The following is a 15,733-nucleotide window of genomic DNA, read 5'->3' as shown; positions in this document are numbered from 1 at the left end:
CGCTGTCTTGTGCTCCCTTAGCCTGGGACAACACACTTTCCCCGGTTCCCCAGTCACTAGCCGAGACTCAGTGTAGGGTAAAACCAAACGAAGACTGATTTATTTTAGACACACAGAGCTGGATATATCCAGCAAAACACACATTAACATAAAACAAGATATTGGGACACAAACCTCCCCCTTAATCTGCCTCTCAGAGACAACAGGGGCAGTAACGGGATTAACAATACAATAGGGGGGAGACTGATTTATACAACATTAAACATCAAAGAATGGTGGTCACTCCCTGGTGGCAGATCCTGGCTGTCTGCCGGAGATAATCCCCTCAGCCAGTGATGAGATGATACTGCTGGGGGTAGCCACAGAAGTCTCTACAAACCCAGGGCCCATAGTCAATAGGGAGGAGGCTGGCAGTCAGGCTTCTCCAGTGGCCCCAGTGATGGAGGCTTCCGTCACAATTCTCCCCCCTTCGAATTGGACTGACATAGGATGAGACCCCAAACGGGTTGACTCCGTAGTCAGTCAGTTTATTTGGCCCATTAATTCCCTCCCAAAATTGGTGCTCCTGCTGCTGCTGGGGAGATGGGCCGGCTGCGCCATCTCCCGGGTACCGCTGGGGAGTGATGTCGCCTGCATCCCCTCCCTGGTGCTCCTGTTGCCGTTGAGGAGGGAGTTCCGGTTGATCCGGTCCTGGAGTTAGGTTCTGCTGCTGGGGGGGCGGGTCGGCCGCTGTATCTCCCTGAACTCCTGCAGCTTTGGTAGATGCTGGGCAGAGGCCAGCGTTGCTCTGCCTGGTTGCCAGCACTTCAGCTGGGGTTAGGGAATCTTGTGGGTCGGCCTGCCGCTGGGGAGGGAGGGCCGGTTCCTCTGCTCCCGGACATGTGAGCTGCCGCTGGGAAGATGGACCTGCTGTCACATCTCTCGGTTCCTCCCACTGCCGCTGGGGAGGAAAAACAAGTTCCTCCGCTCCCGGACATGTGAGCTGCCGTTGGGGAGAAGGGCTGGCTGCCACATCTCCCTGGATCCCTGTAGTCATTGCAGATGTGGGGCAGAAGCCAGCAGCGCTCTGCCCTGTTGCCAGCTCTTCAGATGGGACTAAGAGATCTGGGCAGACTGCCCAGCATTCTGAGGCCCCCGGTGTGGAGACCGCAGTGTTATCCACCCCTCTTGGGTTAACATCCTCAGATGTAAAATCAGTTAGATCCACAATCTCTGGATCTGGTTGTGGAGCACAGTCGCACAGCTCCAGTATTGGATCTGGATTAGCTGCCCAGTATCCCTCTGACTCAGGGGTGGAGACCGCAGTCCCATCCACCCCGCCTGGGTCAACACCCTCAGCTGACCACTCAATCACATCCACAAAATCCATACAATCCCTGGACACTGGGGCATTCTGTTGAACGTGTTCGAACAGTTTTTTATACGCCTTCTCCAGTTCCCACTCCTGCGTAATTAAAAAGTCTAAATCACCTTTAAGTCCTAGTGCATCTGGGCGGTCCCACTCCCTGAAATCCCGGATGTCCTCAATCCGCCACTCCGCTGTACTGCCGAAGTCCGGATCCTCCTGAAGACTATCCCATAATAATCCAGGGCCACCAAAGTCATAGCCCTCTGGAGAACAATCTTTCGCAGTTCCCCAATATGCTTGCTCTGTATACCACTGCAGAGCCCTATAGTGATCTTCCAGCTCTACCTCCTGTTGGACCAGCTTGTCCAATTCGGATACCCATTGCTCCTGGGGTTGCTGTCCCAGGAAAGACATCCGTAGTTCCCGCTGGTCTCTAATCTTTTGTTCGGAGCTTGGAAGACACCGACCCCGGCGTATAACAGCCCTCTGCCATACTGACCGTCGAACCACTTGCCTCAGGTTCTGGTATTGTTCTGTAGGCAAAGCAGTGGTGTAGCAGGAGAGGATGACCCGCAGCAGTCCCTGGAATTCGGATACCACATCCATGTCCTTGTCAAGGCGACCGAAGTCTGCCGTCCTGTCGGTCAATCCCGGTAGAAAGTAAGTGTCCCTCAGACTAAGAAGAATTCCCACCGCTGCCACCAATGTCACGGAGCTAGCTAGTCCGACCGACTACCTCCGCTGTCTTGTGCTCCCTTAGCCTGGGACAACACACTTTCCCCGGTTCCCCAGTCACTAGCCGAGACTCAGTGTAGGGTAAAACCAAACGAAGACTGATTTATTTTAGACACACAGAGCTGGATATATCCAGGAAAACACACATTAACATAAAACAAGATATTGGGACACAAACCTCCCCCTTAATCTGCCTCTCAGAGACAACAGGGGCAGTAACGGGATTAACAATACAATAGGGGGGAGACTGATTTATACAACATTAAACATCATAGAATGGTGGTCACTCCCTGGTGGCAGATCCTGGCTGTCTGCCGGAGATAATCCCCTCAGCCAGTGATGAGATGATACTGCTGGGGGTAGCCACAGAAGTCTCTACAAACCCAGGGCCCATAGTCAATAGGGAGGAGGCTGGCAGTCAGGCTTCTCCAGTGGCCCCAGTGATGGAGGCTTCCGTCACAATTAGTATATAAAGTAAAGGAGAAAGTGGACAGCCCTGGCGCGTCCCATTAGATATGCAGAATGGAGAAGAGAGAAAGCCAGAAAAAGAAACAGAGGCAGAGGGAGAAGAGTATAATGCCATCATTGATTTAATCAGGGAGGGCGGAAAAGCAAATTTAGAGAGAACAGATTGCAGGAAGGACCAATGGAGGCGGTCAAACGCCTTTTCTGCGTCAAAGGATATTAAAACAGACTGAGTCTTATTCTTAGAGGCTTCCCACAGAACATTAAGAAATTTACGCGTATTATCATTCGCTTGTCTATGTCTCACAAAGCCCACCTGATCCGAATGAAGGAGAGAGGGGAGAATCAAAGAGAGCCTATTGGCTATAACCTTGGCATACAATTTGACATCATTGTTTAGAAGCGAAATGGGACGAAAATTTTCACACCTATCCATAGATTTTCCAGGTTTGGGGATCGTGACAACATGGGCATATAAATTCTCAGATGGCATTCTACCGGTTAACATAAATGAGCGAAACAGAAAGAGGAGGGGAGGGCCCAACACAGGAAAAAAAGTCTTATAGTAAAAGCTTGTCAAACCGTCAGGTCCGGGAGTGGTATTTTTTTTCAGTTGAGTAATCGTGGAACGGAGTTCGTCTAATTCCAAAGGGGCTTCTAGTTGCATGATCATCTCAGATGTGAGAGAGGGTAAAGCCACAGAGTCAAGGTAGGTTTTGATAGAATCTAACGTAGGTTGAGGAGTCGAGGAATCGGCCTGAAGGTTATACAGGGAGGAGTAATAAGATGCAAATCTATCAGCAATATGGGAGGGATTTCTTAGCGGGGCCCCTTGTGAGGAGAGAACAAATTGAGGGCGCGACAGGGCCATGGAGTGGCGAAGTTTATTGGCTAACATAGAGTCAGCCTTGTTGCCTTTGGAGTAAAAGCGTTGGCGAAGCCGGAATCTCATCTGAGCAGTATGAACTGCTTGAATCTCAGCTATTTTAAGTTTAATATGGGCAATGTCTGCAATCAATTTGTCCGACGGAGCTTGTTTATTGAGGGTTTCCAAGTCATACAGACGTAAAAGTAGGGAATCCAAGTCAGTGTCCTGGGCTCTCTGTTTCTTTAAGTATGAGGCAATACTAATAAGTTTGCCCCTGATCACCGCCTTATGAGCGTTCCATAATGTTTCTATAGAAGTGTCTGGTTGTGCATTTTCGCGAAAGTATAACTCTAAGTGAGACTGAACCTGGGATTTAACAGAATCATCCGAAATCAGGGAATTATTGAGCCTCCAAGAGCCCCGACCAATAAAAGAATGAGCAACTTTCAGGGACATAAAGAGTGGCGCATGGTCAGACCAGGTAACGACCCCAATAGAGCAGTCCCGTACCATCTGCAAAGTGAGCTTATCAACAAAAAGAAAATCAATTCTAGTATACGATTTGTGGAGCGCAGAAAAAAAAGAATAGTCTCTATCTAAGGGGTGGTGGAGGCGCCACACATCATACAATTGGAAGGAATGAAAGGAATGAGCAAGAGAGTTAGCCAACGACTTCACTTGTGTACCATATTTGCCCCGCAGAGAAGCTGAGGTGTCTAGGATAGGATCTAACAGCGCATTAAGATCTCCAGCAAGTATGAGGTGACCCTTCTTAAGAGAGTCTATTTTGGATAACAGGGTCTTAGCAAAGTGAAGCTGTGACGTGTTGGGTGCATAAAAAGAAACTAACGTGTATTCTGTGGAATTTAAAATACATTGAAGAACCAAAAATCTGCCCCGGGGATCGGTCACCTGCTTAATCAATTGAAAGGATAGATGTTTAGAAATAAAAATTGAAACACCAGCCTTGCAAGTAGGGGCCATAGAATGAAATTGCCAAGGATAGTCTCGTAAGAAACATCGAGGCTGTTTTGAATGTTTAAAATGAGTTTCTTGAACACAAACAATATGCGCCTGAGCTTTCTTCGCATCTTTATATAGCAGTCTACGTTTATGTGGCGTATTTAAACCATTCACATTAATGGACATCAAATTGACAGAGGCCATGGGTGAGTCAATAAAGAAAAGAAAATAAGCTGACGCAGCAAACAAAAATAATTGAAAATGGCAGGGAGCACGAAAACTCCCGAATGAGAGTGACCGAGGCCCCCGGGGAAGACCGCAAATATATATAATAGTAAGAACCGCGCCCGGTCCCTATAGAAACACCAGCACATAAGAAATAAGCACAATCGCACGGTAACATTGGGCATGGTATTGGAGCATTGTAAACAAAAGCAGCATCGCTGAGAACAAAGTGGTCCCAAATAAATACATAAACCAGGAAGGCCGAGTACATAAAAATAAAACATATAAAACAGCAATGAGTGCAAGAGGTAACAACCCGAAGGAGGGACCTCCAAACAGAGAGGCAAACTCCCAACATGCGGCCTCTGACAAAAAGGACCGCCTAAGAGGGAGGCAGAAATACGTCCCTGAGCTCTCCAACAGGGAGAAACCCAAGGGAGAAAGGTGGCGAGTGGTAGAATAGAGAATTAAGAGGGTGGGAGGGAGACCCCCAATGTACATCAAAAAAGAAAAAGAAAACGGCAAAAACAATAAGAGCATATGGAACCATAATGTATGTATCGTGTAATGAGTAAAGCGGAGCCCGCAAAAGACCTGAGGTACAGGTAGCAGTGTAAAGCAGCATCTCGGGAGAGAGCATGTAGCGAGGCCGACAGTCAAGGACGTGCTTTGGATTGCCAACCAGCAATGTAAAAATAGCAAAAAAAAAAAAAAAAAAAAAAAAAAAATTATATATAAAATAAAAAAAGGTCAGCTGACCATCAATCAAAAAATAATAATAATAAAACCAAAAATCAAAAGTAAAAACCCACAAAACCCCCCAAAACAAAACCAGAGAAATCAATAATACGAGAAAACAATGGAAGAATATAAAGATTTTTTTTTCCATGAAGACGAAGAGCCCCCTGCTGCCCAATTCTAGTTTAGATTCATTTAGTGTTAAATTCTAAATTTAACTATAGGTTTTAATACAAGTTAAACAGTTTTTGGTTTCAATGAATAGGAATGACTCATAAAAGTATTGGAGAAAGAGTAGTCTGAATTGGGTTGGGAAACTCTTACCTGCTTCCTCTTAATCATTGGACTTGAAATTGCTAGCCATGAGCCACTTTCAAATCTGCAGCCCAAGCATCCATAGTCAACTTCACCAGATTTGGTGACTATGTCTTGTGCACCCTAAGAGCAGCCAGATGGTTGATGGGAACTCACTTGCTTGGATCAAGCAATGCCCTGTGAGGGCAGCCAAGGGCTCTTGTCTCAGACCTTCCCCAAGGTCAATTTCAATGAGTAACCAACGCACTCAGCTAGGAACCTCAACACTAAGCTTTTCTCCATGTTTACTGTAGACGTCCTACCATCTATATAAACCCCAGTAATGTTCTTGAATTCTAACATAGGGTGACACAACTGCTCCCCTACCAAAGGCATCCAAAAGTGTATTTTACGTACCTTGGTCAAGCTGCCAATAAACATTCAAATTCACTCGCGGACATTAATTCTGTCGAACTTGCAAACTCTTTTTTTCTATTTATTTGGGTTGGTTTTTTTTTATTAAACTGTTAGATGAAAGGATCATGGGAATATATTTTATATGAATAAATGCAAATGAGCACACTAGCATATATGGCTAATATATGTTCGGACAGAATGCTGCCCTCTGTTGGTTAGATACATTAAGTAGCATAATAACTGGATTTCAAGCATATGGAACAATGCTACTCAATGTATAACCAATAGAGGGCAGCATTCTGTCCGAACATATATTAGCCATATGTGGCAGTGTGCTCATTTGCATTTATTCAAATAAAATATATTCCCATGATCCTTTCGTCTAACAGTTTAATACAAAAAAAAACCCAAATCAATAGAAAAAATGAGTTTGCAAGCTCGACAGAATTAATGTCCGCGAGTGCGGACATTGAACAGTTGCAGCGGGGAGACCAGCGGATCATGGGAATATATTTTATTTAAATAATTAATAAATGAAAATGAACACACTACCACCTATGGCTAATAGATCTTCGGACAGAATGCTGCCCTCTGTTGGTTTTACATTGACTAGCATAATATTCTGCCCGAGACTATATTAGCTATATATGGTAGTGTGCTCATTGGTCGTCGGCAGGAGGCCCCCTGCTGGCGACCAATAGAGTTGCTCATACGCACATTTAAACTACTGGCGCCAGAGCTGCTGCAGAACACGTTATCCCCGTATTAACCCATTAACCGGAAAAAAAGAAGAAAAAACGAACACGAAGAATGTCCACGAATATTCGCCCGAAGAGAAGACAGGAACGGGTGAATATTGGCGGAATATAAAGATTTTTTTTTCCATGAAGACGAAGAGCCCCCTGCTGCCCAATTCTAGTTTAGATTCATTTAGTGTTAAATTCTAAATTTAACTATAGGTTTTAATACAAGTTAAACAGTTTTTGGTTTCAATGAATAGGAACGACTCATAAAAGTATTGGAGAAAGAGTAGTCTGAATTGGGTTGGGAAACTCTTACCTGCTTCCTCTTAATCATTGGACTTGAAATTGCTAGCCATGAGCCACTTTCAAATCTGCAGCCCAAGCATCCATAGTCAACTTCACCAGATTTGGTGACTATGTCTCGTGCACTCTAAGAGCAGCCAGATGGTTGATGGGAACTCACTTGCTTGGATCAAGCAATGCCCTGTGAGGGCAGCCAAGGGCTCTTGTCTCAGACCTTCCCCAAGGTCAATTTCAATGAGTAACCAACGCACTCAGCTAGGAACCTCAACACTAAGCTTTTCTCCATGTTTGCTGTAGACATCCTACCATCTATATAAACCCCAGTAATGTTCTTGAATTCTAACATAGGGTGACACAACTGCTCCCCTACCAAAGGCATCCAAAAGTGTATTTTACGTACCTTGGTCAAGCTGCCAATAAACATTCAAATTCACTAGCGAACATTAACTCTGTCGAACTTGCAAACTCTTTTTTTCTATTTATTTGGGTTTTTTTTTTTTATTAAACTGTTAGATGAAAGGATCATGGGAATATATTTTATATGAATAAATGCAAATGAGCACACTAGCATATATGGCTAATATATGTTCGGACAGAATGCTGCCCTCTGTTGGTTAGATACATTAAGTAGCATAATAACTGGATTTCAAGCATATGGAACAATGCTACTCAATGTATAACCAATAGAGGGCAGCATTCTGTCCGAACATATATTAGCCATATGTGGCAGTGTGCTCATTTGCATTTATTCAAATAAAATATATTCCCATGATCCTTTCGTCTAACAGTTTAATACAAAAAAAACCCCAAATCAATAGAAAAAATGAGTTTGCAAGCTCGACAGAATTAATGTCCGCGAGTGCGGACATTTAACTGTTGCAGCGGGGAGACCAGCGGATCATGGGAATATATTTTATTTAAATAATTAATAAATGAAAATGAACACACTACCACCTATGGCTAATAGATCTTCGGACAGAATGCTGCCCTCTGTTGGTTTTACATTGACTAGCATAATATTCTGCCCGAGACTATATTAGCTATATATGGTAGTGTGCTCATTGGTCGTCGGCAGGAGGCCCCCTGCTGGCGACCAATAGAGTTGCTCATACGCACATTTAAACTACTGGCGCCAGAGCTGCTGCAGAACACGTTAACCCCGTATTAACCCATTAACCGGAAAAAAAGAAGAAAAAACGAACACGAAGAATGTCCACGAGTATTCGCCCGAAGAGAAGACAGGAACGGGTGAATATTCGTGGAATACAAAGATTTTTTTTTTCATGAAGACGAAGAGCCCCCTGCTGCCCAAGTCTTGTTTAGATTCATTTAGTGTTAAATTCTAAATTTAACTATAGGTTTTAATACAAGTTAAACAGTTTTTGGTTTCAATGAATAGGAACGACTCATAAAAGTATTGGAGAAAGAGTAGTCTGAATTGCGTTGGGAAACTCTGCTTCCTCTTAATCATTGGACTTGAAATTGCTAGCCATGAGCCACTTTCAAATCTGCAGCCCAAGCATCCATAGTCAACTTCACCAGATTTGGTGACTATGTCTTGTGCACTCTAAGAGCAGCCAGATGGTTGATGGGAACTCACTTGCACAGCAATGCCCTGTGAGGGCAGATTTTTTTTTTCATGAAGATGAAGAGCCCCCTGCTGCCCAAGTCTAGTTTAGATTCATTTAGTGTTATAATTCTAAATTTAACTATAGGTTAAACAGTTTTTGGTTTCAATGAATAGGAACGACTCATAAAAGTGTTGGAGAAAGAGTAGTCTGAATTGGGTTGGGAAACTCTTACCTGCTTCCTCTTAATTATTGGACTTGAAATTGCTAGCCATGAGCCACTTTCAAATCTGCAGCCCAAGCATCCATAGTCAACTTCACCAGATTTGGTGACTATGTCTTGTGCATTCCAAGAGCAGCCAGATAGTTGATGGGAACTCACTTGCTTGCTTGGATCAAGCAACGCCCTGTGAGGGCAGCCAAGGGCTCTTGTCTCAGACCTTCCCCAAGGTCAATTTCAATGAGTAACCAATGCACTCAGCTAGGAACCTCAACACTAAGCTTTTCTCCATGTTTGCTGTAGACGTCCTACCATCTATATAAACCCCAGTAATGTTCTTGAATTCTAACATAGGGTGACACAACTGCTCCCCTACCAAAGGCATCCAAAAGTGTATTTTACGTACCGTGGTCAAGCTGCCAATAAACATTCAAATTCACTCGCGAACATTAACTCTGTCAAACTTGCAAACTCTTTTTTTCTATTTATTTGGGGTTTTTTTTTTTTATTAAACTGTTAGATGAAAGGATCATGGGAATATAATTTATTTGAATAAATGCAAATGAGCACACTAGCATATATGGCTAATATATGTTCGGACAGAATGCTGCCCTCTGTTGGTTAGATACATTAAGTAGCATAATAACTGGATTTCAAGCATATGGAACAATGCTACTCAATGTATAACCAATAGAGGGCAGCATTCTGTCCGAACATATATTAGCCATATGTGGCAGTGTGCTCATTTGCATTTATTCAAATAAAATATATTCCCATGATCCTTTCGTCTAACAGTTTAATACAAAAAAAACCCCAAATCAATAGAAAAAATGAGTTTGCAAGCTCGACAGAATTAATGTCCGCGAGTGCGGACATTTAACTGTTGCAGCGGGGAGACCAGCGGATCATGGGAATATATTTTATTTAAATAATTAATAAATGAAAATGAACACACTACCACCTATGGCTAATAGATCTTCGGACAGAATGCTGCCCTCTGTTGGTTTTACATTGACTAGCATAATATTCTGCCCGAGACTATATTAGCTATATATGGTAGTGTGCTCATTGGTCGTCGGCAGGAGGCCCCCTGCTGGCGACCAATAGAGTTGCTCATACGCACATTTAAACTACTGGCGCCAGAGCTGCTGCAGAACACGTTATCCCCGTATTAACCCATTAACCGGAAAAAAAGAAGAAAAAACGAACACGAAGAATGTCCACGAATATTCGCCCGAAGAGAAGACAGGAACGGGTGAATATTGGCGGAATATAAAGATTTTTTTTTCCATGAAGACGAAGAGCCCCCTGCTGCCCAATTCTAGTTTAGATTCATTTAGTGTTAAATTCTAAATTTAACTATAGGTTTTAATACAAGTTAAACAGTTTTTGGTTTCAATGAATAGGAACGACTCATAAAAGTATTGGAGAAAGAGTAGTCTGAATTGGGTTGGGAAACTCTTACCTGCTTCCTCTTAATCATTGGACTTGAAATTGCTAGCCATGAGCCACTTTCAAATCTGCAGCCCAAGCATCCATAGTCAACTTCACCAGATTTGGTGACTATGTCTTGTGCACTGTAAGAGAAGCCAGATGGTTGATGGGAACTCACTTGCTTGGATCAAGCAATGCCCTGTGAGGGCAGCCAAGGGCTCTTGTCTCAGACCTTTCCCAAGGTCAATTTCAATGAGTAACCAATAGCACTCAGCTAGGAACCTCAGCACTAAGCTTTTCTCCATGTATATTATAGACTTCCTACCATCTATATAAACCCCAGTAATGTTCTTGAATTCTAACATAGGGTGACACAACTGCTCCCCTACCAAAGGCATCCAAAAGTGTATTTTACGTACCTTTTTTTTTAAATTCAAAGTTTTTTATTATTTTTGGATGAGGTCGAATCAGTGGTTTACAACAAAATACACAAAACCAGAAGTAACAGGTAAAAGCATCAAGGTTACAGCAATTGAAACAGAGCATTACCAAAACATTAGTCGTAATAAAGACACGGAAGTGGTATTCATGTATAAATACACAATAGGAACAAAAGAACAACCACCCCAGCAACAGGAGCCCTTACGGAGGAGCCGTAGGGCAAGGGGAGTTGCACCACCAAAGGTACTAGGCCTTAACCAAAATAAAACAAGACAACACATGTCCCAGAGAGAGCTACATGGATATACAATGTAACAGAAATAGAAGGGAGGAGAGAGAGAGAGACCGAGCGCGATCTCACAGGGAAACCACCACACTCAATTATGCCACAACGGAGAAATCTGGAGTTGTGACCAGGGAGCCCAGATTTTTTCAAAAAGTGGCATCCGCTGATCAAGCTGAAATGATAATTTCTCCAGAAGGTAAGTGTGTTCCAAATGGTGCAGAACATCAACGAGCTGCGGGAGAGTGGTCGATTTCCAATTACGTGCGATCATCAATTTGAGAGTTAAGAAAAAATGAATCACCAGCTTCCGAATAGAAGCAGGAGTACCATCCGGAAACATATGGAGGAGCACTAATTGCGGTGTAAAAGGAAGGTGTATAAGCAATGTGGATTCTAAGAGATAAAGCAATCGTTTCCACAGCTGGGAGACCAGGGGGCAGTGCCACCAGACATGAAGCATAGTGCCCCTATCTGGACAACCCCTCCAGCAGGAGGGCGAACAAGATGGAAACATATGGGATAGTCTGGCCGGGGTGAGGTACCATCTACAAGACACTTTCTTTTGGAGCTCGATATGGTTAGTATAGTGCGATACTCCGCGCATCGCCTCCTCTGCGTCAAGCCGCAGTTCGAGAGGAAACTCAGTGCCCAACTCTCGTTCCCATGCCACCATATGTGGCAGTTTATCCTCCCAAAGATGTGTTAGCAGCGAGTTATAACAGAGAGAGATCAGACCTCTAGGGGGAGCGGGTTTGGAACACAATTGCACAATAGGATCAGAGGAGAAAACATCAATCATTATCGATGAAGCTGGAGATAGCAACAAATGTCTAATCTGTAGGAATTTGTAAAATTCAGAGGGGGGCAACGCGTGAGCAGAGCTAATATCAGAAAAGGATCGGAAGGACCTCTTATCCAAAAGGTCCCCCACCACGAAGGGGTGGGCCGCAGACCAACGGGAAAGGTTTAAGTGTGGTATTAATAGTTCAAGGGAGGAAAGTGGAGTAGCTTTAGTGATGCTTATGAGAGCCGGATATCGTTTGGCTAATTGGGACCAAGTTTGAAGTGTGCACAGAGTGGTGGGAGGGAGTGGGGGCAGTTTCGGACGATAACGAAGCGGTAACCATAAAACCTGAGCAACCGATTTCGGATGGACGTAGGAATCCTCAAGGGTCACCCACTGAGGTAGGTTACCTTGGTAGTGAAATAGAGTTGCTTGCGCCAGGATGGCCGCCTGATAGTACGATAAAATGTCAGGTGCCCCAAGTCCCCCTTTGAACCTGGGAGAATAGAACGCCTGCCTAGAGATGCGTGAGTGACCCTTAAAATTAATAAAAGAGTTCAGAACAACCTGTATTTGACGTAAAAATTTGCGAGGGACAGTGGTCGGGACTGCTCTAAAGACGTACAGAAGCCGCGGTAGAAGCATCATTTTGACAGAAGCAATGCGCCCTAGCCAGGATAAGTCAAAGGAGCGCCATCTGTCAAGGTCCTGCAGAGCCCGCTTCCAAATTGAGTCAATATTGAATTCATTCAGCTTAGAAGTTTAGTTTAGTTTAGGAGTTTAACCCCCAAGTAAAGGAGAAAATCCCTCCTCCAATCAAAGGCATAGGAATCGTGGAGCAGGCGCAGTAACGGGCCAGGCAAATGTAAGGCCAATGCTTGTGTTTTATGTACATTTAATTTGTGATAAGAGACCCGAGCATATTGTTGAAATTGGGAGAGCAGCGCTGGCAAAGAGGTCAAGGGGTTAGTGATGGAAGCCAGAATGTCATCCGCAAATAAACCTAGAGTGACATCAGTACCTTTTAAAGTCGGAAAACCAGTAATCGCCGGGTCCGAGCGAATACGCTGCGCTAGGGGCTCTAGAGCTAATGTCACGGAGCTAGCTAGTCCGACCGACTACCTCCGCTGTCTTGTGCTCCCTTAGCCTGGGACAACACACTTTCCCCGGTTCCCCAGTCACTAGCCGAGACTCAGTGTAGGGTAAAACCAAACGAAGACTGATTTATTTTAGACACACAGAGCTGGATATATCCAGCAAAACACACATTAACATAAAACAAGATATTGGGACACAAACCTCCCCCTTAATCTGCCTCTCAGAGACAACAGGGGCAGTAACGGGATTAACAATACAATAGGGGGGAGACTGATTTATACAACATTAAACATCAAAGAATGGTGGTCACTCCCTGGTGGCAGATCCTGGCTGTCTGCCGGAGATAATCCCCTCAGCCAGTGATGAGATGATACTGCTGGGGGTAGCCACAGAAGTCTCTACAAACCCAGGGCCCATAGTCAATAGGGAGGAGGCTGGCAGTCAGGCTTCTCCAGTGGCCCCAGTGATGGAGGCTTCCGTCACAATTCTCCCCCCTTCGAATTGGACTGACATAGGATGAGACCCCAAACGGGTTGACTCCGTAGTCAGTCAGTTTATTTGGCCCATTAATTCCCTCCCAAAATTGGTGCTCCTGCTGCTGCTGGGGAGATGGGCCGGCTGCGCCATCTCCCGGGTACCGCTGGGGAGTGATGCCGCCTGCATCCCCTCCCTGGTGCTCCTGTTGCCGTTGAGGAGGGAGTTCCGGTTGATCCGGTCCTGGAGTTAGGTTCTGCTGCTGGGGGGGCGGGTCGGCCGCTGTATCTCCCTGAACTCCTGCAGCTTTGGTAGATGCTGGGCAGAGGCCAGCGTTGCTCTGCCTGGTTGCCAGCACTTCAGCTGAGGTTAGGGAATCTTGTGGGTCGGCCTGCCGCTGGGGAGGGAGGGCCGGTTCCTCTGCTCCCGGACATGTGAGCTGCCGCTGGGAAGATGGACCTGCTGTCACATCTCTCGGTTCCTCCCACTGCCGCTGGGGAGGAAAAACAAGTTCCTCCGCTCCCGGACATGTGAGCTGCCGCTGGGGAGAAGGGCTGGCTGCCACATCTCCCTGGATCCCTGTAGTCATTGCAGATGTGGGGCAGAAGCCAGCAGCGCTCTGCCCTGTTGCCAGCTCTTCAGATGGGACTAAGAGATCTGGGCAGACTGCCCAGCATTCTGAGGCCCCCGGTGTGGAGACCGCAGTGTTATCCACCCCTCTTGGGTTAACATCCTCAGATGTAAAATCAGTTAGATCCACAATCTCTGGATCTGGTTGTGGAGCACAGTCGCACAGCTCCAGTATTGGATCTGGATTAGCTGCCCAGTATCCCTCTGACTCAGGGGTGGAGACCGCAGTCCCATCCACCCTGCCTGGGTCAACACCCTCAGCTGACCACTCAATCACATCCACAAAATCCATGGACACTGGGGCATTCTGTTGAACGTGTTCGAACAGTTTTTTATACGCCTTCTCCAGTTCCCACTCCTGCGTAATTAAAAAGTCTAAATCACCTTTAAGTCCTAGTGCATCTGGGCGGTCCCACTCCCTGAAATCCCGGATGTCCTCAATCCGCCACTCCGCTGTACTGCCGAAGTCCGGATCCTCCTGAAGACTATCCCATAATAATCCAGGGCCACCAAAGTCATAGCCCTCTGGAGAACAATCTTTCGCAGTTCCCCAATATGCTTGCTCTGTATACCACTGCAGAGCCCTATAGTGATCTTCCAGCTCTACCTCCTGTTGGACCAGCTTGTCCAATTCGGATACCCATTGCTCCTGGGGTTGCTGTCCCAGGAAAGACATCCGTAGTTCCCGCTGGTCTCTAATCTTTTGTTCGGAGCTTGGAAGACACCGACCCCGGCGTATAACAGCCCTCTGCCATACTGACCGTCGAACCACTTGCCTCAGGTTCTGGTATTGTTCTGTAGGCAAAGCAGTGGTGTAGCAGGAGAGGATGACCCGCAGCAGTCCCTGGAATTCGGATACCACATCCATGTCCTTGTCAAGGCGACCGAAGTCTGCCGTCCTGTCGGTCAATCCCGGTAGAAAGTAAGTGTCCCTCAGACTAAGAAGAATTCCCACCGCTGCCACCAATGTCACGGAGCTAGCTAGTCCGACCGACTACCTCCGCTGTCTTGTGCTCCCTTAGCCTGGGACAACACACTTTCCCCGGTTCCCCAGTCACTAGCCGAGACTCAGTGTAGGGTAAAACCAAACGAAGACTGATTTATTTTAGACACACAGAGCTGGATATATCCAGCAAAACACACATTAACATAAAACAAGATATTGGGACACAAACCTCCCCCTTAATCTGCCTCTCAGAGACAACAGGGGCAGTAACGGGATTAACAATACAATAGGGGGGAGACTGATTTATACAACATTAAACATCAAAGAATGGTGGTCACTCCCTGGTGGCAGATCCTGGCTGTCTGCCGGAGATAATCCCCTCAGCCAGTGATGAGATGATACTGCTGGGGGTAGCCACAGAAGTCTCTACAAACCCAGGGCCCATAGTCAATAGGGAGGAGGCTGGCAGTCAGGCTTCTCCAGTGGCCCCAGTGATGGAGGCTTCCGTCACAATTAGTATATAAAGTAAAGGAGAAAGTGGACAGCCCTGGCGCGTCCCATTAGATATGCAGAATGGAGAAGAGAGAAAGCCAGAAAAAGAAACAGAGGCAGAGGGAGAAGAGTATAATGCCATCATTGATTTAATCAGGGAGGGCGGAAAAGCAAATTTAGAGAGAACAGATTGCAGGAAGGACCAATGGAGGCGGTCAAACGCCTTTTCTGCGTCAAAGGATATTAAAACAGACTGAGTCT

General features: G+C 45.6%; 2 non-coding genes and 3 pseudogenes across 2 annotated transcripts; all 5 read right to left on the bottom strand.

Moving 5' to 3' along the window:
• Positions 1-5,627: 5,627 nt before the first annotated feature.
• On the bottom strand, positions 5,628-5,937 carry LOC149276618 (Nuclear RNase P; annotated as a pseudogene).
• A 1,136-nt stretch (positions 5,938-7,073) lies between these two features.
• Positions 7,074-7,383, bottom strand: LOC149276617 (Nuclear RNase P; annotated as a pseudogene).
• Positions 7,384-8,515: 1,132 nt separating this feature from the next.
• On the bottom strand, positions 8,516-8,812 carry LOC149276616 (Nuclear RNase P; annotated as a pseudogene).
• Positions 8,813-8,863: 51 nt separating this feature from the next.
• On the bottom strand, positions 8,864-9,177 carry LOC149276615 (Nuclear RNase P). Its single transcript, XR_016279338.1, has one exon.
• A 1,136-nt stretch (positions 9,178-10,313) lies between these two features.
• On the bottom strand, positions 10,314-10,624 carry LOC149276614 (Nuclear RNase P). Its single transcript, XR_016279337.1, has one exon.
• Positions 10,625-15,733: the final 5,109 nt, after the last annotated feature.

The sequence above is a fragment of the Sceloporus occidentalis genome, unplaced genomic scaffold, assembly GCF_023333645.1.
Source record: "Sceloporus occidentalis isolate IW3139 unplaced genomic scaffold, rSceOcc1.0.p SCAF_232, whole genome shotgun sequence".
Taxonomy (NCBI): Eukaryota; Metazoa; Chordata; class Lepidosauria; order Squamata; family Phrynosomatidae; genus Sceloporus; species Sceloporus occidentalis.
The sequence above is the reverse complement of the archived record's forward strand: the minus strand, read 5'-3'. Positions and strand labels throughout refer to the sequence as shown.